This window comes from Populus nigra, chromosome 2 (assembly GCF_951802175.1).
Source record: "Populus nigra chromosome 2, ddPopNigr1.1, whole genome shotgun sequence".
Classification (NCBI taxonomy): domain Eukaryota; kingdom Viridiplantae; phylum Streptophyta; class Magnoliopsida; order Malpighiales; family Salicaceae; genus Populus; species Populus nigra.
The window spans coordinates 19,669,693-19,674,692 of record NC_084853.1 but is presented as its reverse complement, the minus strand read 5'-3'; positions in this window follow the sequence as shown (position 1 = coordinate 19,674,692).

Sequence of the window (5,000 nt, the reverse complement as noted above, 5' to 3'; positions counted from 1 at the left end):
ATCCCCAAGCTCGGCGGTCCGCACCAGCCACGTCGGCCAGGCCTCCGACTTGCGAGCAGGGGCAGCGGCCACCGCCGCCGTGACGTCGCGGCAAGCAGACAGCCGCGCAGCAGCTGCCAGCACCTTGGCACAAGCACGGCAAATGAATGCCACGCCCACGCCGCGGATAAGCAGCCCCAACGCGCCCGACGGCTTGGAGCGGGTCCCGAAGACGGTGGCCGGAATCGGGTCGTCGCCGGCCGGAAAACGGGTCATCGATGCCGGCAATACTTCGGGCCATGAGGCCCCCCACCTTAGTCCGAGTTTAGCAACAGCCCACATATCCCCCGCGGCAGGCCTATGGGCGCCAGGCCAGCGCGCCCCATGGCCAGTCAGGGGGCACCCCCCTAAAGAGCAATAAGTGTCATTGAAGCTCTGGCAGGGGGAGACACTACTAGGTCCCAGCTGTCACCCCCCCTCTAAAAAATTCATTTCTTGGTATTTTGAGCTGAAATTTTGCACAGAGGTTGGCAAAAATCCAATCCAACTTTATTAATTTTTCCAGAATTTTTCGAGGTCGGGAAGTATTTTTTTTTATTTTCCTACCATTAAAAATCGAGGAAATCGGAAAAAATAGGAACCGGCTCGGAATGACCCCAAATTCAGTGGGCAGCCTCATAAAAATATGGCTGATTTTACTGGATTGATTTCATGTGGAAAGCACGACGTTTTGTTGTAGGAATGCGGGAACCCCGGCGGCTCGCCTGCCGCGGCCAGCGACGTCGGGCTGGCCCCTGCAGCGCCTAGCCTCTCCCACGCGGGGGGCAGGCCAGAGCGCGGGGGGCCAGGGCCCGAAGGCAGCCCCCCCGCGGGCGAGAGAGCAAGCCAGCAGGGGCTGTCGCCTGCCGCGGCCAGCGACGTCGGGCTGGCCCCTGCAGCGCCTAGCCTCTCCCACGCGGGGGGCAGGCCAGAACGCGGGGGGCCAGGGCCCGAAGGCAGCCCCCCCGCGGGCGAGAGAGCAAGCCAGCAGGGGCTGTCGCCTGCCGCGGCCAGCGACGTCGGGCTGGCCCCTGCCGCGGCCAGCGATGTCGGGCTGTCGCCTGCCGCGGCCAGCGACGTCGGGCTGGCCCCTGCAGCGCCTAGCCTCTCCCACGCAGGGGGCAGGCCAGAACGCGGGGGGCCAGGGCCCGAAGGCAGCCCCCCCGCGGGCGAGAGAGCAAGCCAGCAGGGGCTGTCCGCGCGTCGCGCAGCGCGGCATGGCTGCGGGGGCCGCGCGCGCGCGCCCAAGCGCCCAAGGGCCCCCAAGGGCCCCAGGCCCTCAGGCCCCAGCGCCTGTTTTCGTCAGCGTGCCCCCCTGACGAATTTTCCTGCCTGGCCCAGTCCAGCGTCCAGCCCCTGTTCGTCGAAAAATCTGCGCTGCCGATTTTCCACGCGGCAGCCCCTCTTTTCGTCAGCGTGCCCCCCTGACGAATTTTCCTGCCTGGCCCGGCCAGTCCAGCCCCTGTTCGTCGAAAAATCTGCGCTGCCGATTTTCCACGCGGCAGCCCCTCTTTTCGTCAGCGTGCCCCCCTGACGAATTTTCCTGCCTGGCCCGGCCGGTCCAGCATCCAGCCCCTGTTCGTCGAAAAATCTGCGCTGCCGATTTTCCACGCGGCAGCCCCTGTTTTCCTCAGCGTGCCCCCCTGACGAATGTTCGTCGAAAAATCTGCGCTGCCGATTTTCCACGCGGCAGCCCCTCTTTTCGTCAGCGTGCCCCCCTGACGAATGTTCGTCGAAAAATCTGCGCTGCCGATTTTCCACGCGGCAGCCCCTCTTTTCGTCAGCGTGCCCCCTGACGAATTTTCCTGCCTGGCCCAGTCCAGCGTCCAGCCCCTGTTCGTCGAAAAATCTGCGCTGCCGATTTTCCACGCGGCAGCCCCTCTTTTCGTCAGCGTGCCCCCCTGACGAATTTTCCTGCCTGGCCCGGCCAGTCCAGCCCCTGTTCGTCGAAAAATCTGCGCTGCCGATTTTCCACGCGGCAGCCCCTGTTTTCGTCAGCGTGCCCCCCTGACGAATTTTCCTGCCTGGCCCGGCCGGTCCAGCATCCAGCCCCTGTTCGTCGAAAAATCTGCGCTGCCGATTTTCCACGCGGCAGCCCCTGTTTTCCTCAGCGTGCCCCCCTGACGAATGTTCGTCGAAAAATCTGCGCTGCCGATTTTCCACGCGGCAGCCCCTCTTTTCGTCAGCGTGCCCCCCTGACGAATGTTCGTCGAAAAATCTGCGCTGCCGATTTTCCACGCGGCAGCCCCTCTTTTCGTCAGCGTGCCCCCTGACGAATTTTCCTGCCTGGCCCAGTCCAGCGTCCAGCCCCTGTTCGTCGAAAAATCTGCGCTGCCGATTTTCCACGCGGCAGCCCCTCTTTTCGTCAGCGTGCCCCCCTGACGAATTTTCCTGCCTGGCCCGGCCGGTCCAGCCCCTGTTCGTCGAAAAATCTGCGCTGCCGATTTTCCACTCCGCAGCCCCTGTTTTCGTCAGCGTGCCCCCCTGACGAATTTTCCTGCCTGGCCCGGCCAGTCCAGCGCCCAGCCCCTGTTCGTCGAAAAATCTGCGCTGCCGATTTTCCCCGACGAACCTGCAGCTGCACAAATCCGCGCTGCCACTGCCCCATTGTCTGGACCAACAGTCTTTTCCATCAAGCCCTGGACTATAAATCGTCCAGACTCATCGCCAGCACCCGCTGCCGATTCTGCCGACTTTGCCGATTTCGTCGGCGCTGCCGATTCCAACACTGCCCGCCGTGCCTGAACCAGCGCTGTTTCGTCAGCGTGTCCCCTTGACGAATTTCCCTGCCTGGCCTGGACAGTCCATCTTCCAGCCCATGTTCATCGAAAAATCTGCGCTGCCGATTTCCCCGACGAACCTGCAGCTGCACAAATCTGTGCTGCCGATTTCCCCCCCTGTCGGCATGGCTGCCGCTGCCCCGATGTCCAGACCAACAGTCTTTTTTGTCGACTTTGCCGATTTTGTCCGCGCTGCCGATTCCAACACTACCCCCTGCATCCAAACCAGCATTGTTTCGTCAGCTCTTCCCCTGACGATTTTAGCCCTGTAACAAACAGTAGGCCTCCAATCCCGCCAACGGGAGCCAAGTTGATAGGGAAGAGAATTGAATGACGCGCCTGGTCCTCGCACCCCGCCACCCGAGGGGCCTTTTTCCCGGCAGCCTCTGAAAAACTCTAGCTTTCACGGTCCTCGCCGCCCCTCACCACCATGGCAGGCCTCTAATCCCACCCATCAGCAGTTGTAGCCGATAGGGCAGTGATTTGAATGACGCGTCGCGGGCCTCCGGGTCATCTCACCCGGCCATTAATTGGAGCGTTTTTGGCTGGCCGAGGATGGGGGGATGGATCTCTTCTTCCGAAAAAGCAAACAGTACATCGGGAGTTATGTTGACGGGGCATGGAATTGAATGACCCGTCGCGGGCCGCCGGGTCATCTCACCCGGCCATCCCGGGGAGCGTTTTTCCCGGCAGCATCGGGGAAACTCTTGCTTTCACTGCCCGCTGCCCAAGTCCCCACTCGAATCGGCCCCCCGCGCCAACAAGCCAACGCTGCCGAATCGGCAGACACTGCTGCCGAATCTGCCGACACTGCCCCGCGGGCTGCCACTGCCCCAGTGTCTAAACCAGCGGTCTTTCTCATCGAGCCTTGGACTATCCAGTCCGTCCTGACTCATCGCCAGCACCTGCTGCCGATTCTGCCGACTTTGCCGATTTTCTCGGCGCTGCCGATTCCAACACTGCGCCCACCGTGTCTGAACCAGCGCTGTTTCGTCAGCGTGTCCCCTCGACGAATTTTCCTGCCTGGCCTGGACAGTCCACCGTCCAGCCCGTGTTCGTCGAAAAATCTGCGCTGCCGATTCTGCCGACTTTGCCGATTTCGTCGGCGCTGCCGATTCCAACACTGCCCGCCGTGCCTGAACCAGCGCTGTTTCGTCAGCGTGTCCCCTCGACAAATTTTCCTGCCTGGCCTGGACAGTCCATCGCCCAGCCCATGTTCGTCGCAAAATCTGCGCTGCCGATTTTCCCCGACGAACCTGCAGCCGCACAAATCTGCGCTGCCGAATCTGCCGACACTGTCCCGCGGGCTGCCACTGCCCCAGTGTCTAAACCAGCAGTCTTTCTCGTCGAGCCTTGGACTATCCAGCCCGTCCAGACCCATCGCCAGCACCCGCTGCCGATTCTGCCGACTTTGCCGATTTCGTCGGCGCTGCCGATTCCACCACTGCCCGCCGTGCCTGAACCAGCGCTGTTTCGTCAGCGTGTCCCCTCGATGAATTTTCCTGCATGGCCCGGCCAGTCCAGCGTCCAGCCCATGTTCGTCGAAAAATCTGCGCTGCCGATTCTGCCGACTTTGCCGATTTCGTCGGCGCTGCCGATTCCAACACTGCCCGCCGTGCCTGAACCAGCGCTGTTTCGTCAGCGTGTCCCCTCGACAAATTTTCCTGCCTGGCCTGGACAGTCCACCGTCCAGCCCGTGTTCGTCGAAAAATCTGCGCTGCCGATTCTGCCGACTTTGCCGATTTCGTCGGCGCTGCCGATTCCAACACTGCCCGCCGTGCCTGAACCAGCGCTGTTTCGTCAGCGTGTCCCCTCGACAAATTTTCCTGCCTGGCCTGGACAGTCCATCGCCCAGCCCATGTTCGTCGCAAAATCTGCGCTGCCGATTTTCCCCGACGAACCTGCAGCCGCACAAATCTGCGCTGCCGAATCTGCCGACACTGTCCCGCGGGCTGCCACTGCCCCAGTGTCTAAACCAGCAGTCTTTCTCGTCGAGCCTTGGACTATCCAGCCCGTCCAGACCCATCGCCAGCACCCGCTGCCGATTCTGCCGACTTTGCCGATTTCGTCGGCGCTGCCGATTCCACCACTGCCCGCCGTGCCTGAACCAGCGCTGTTTCGTCAGCGTGTCCCCTCGATGAATTTTCCTGCATGGCCCGGCCAGTCCAGCGTCCAGCCCATGTTCGTCGAAAAATCTGCGCT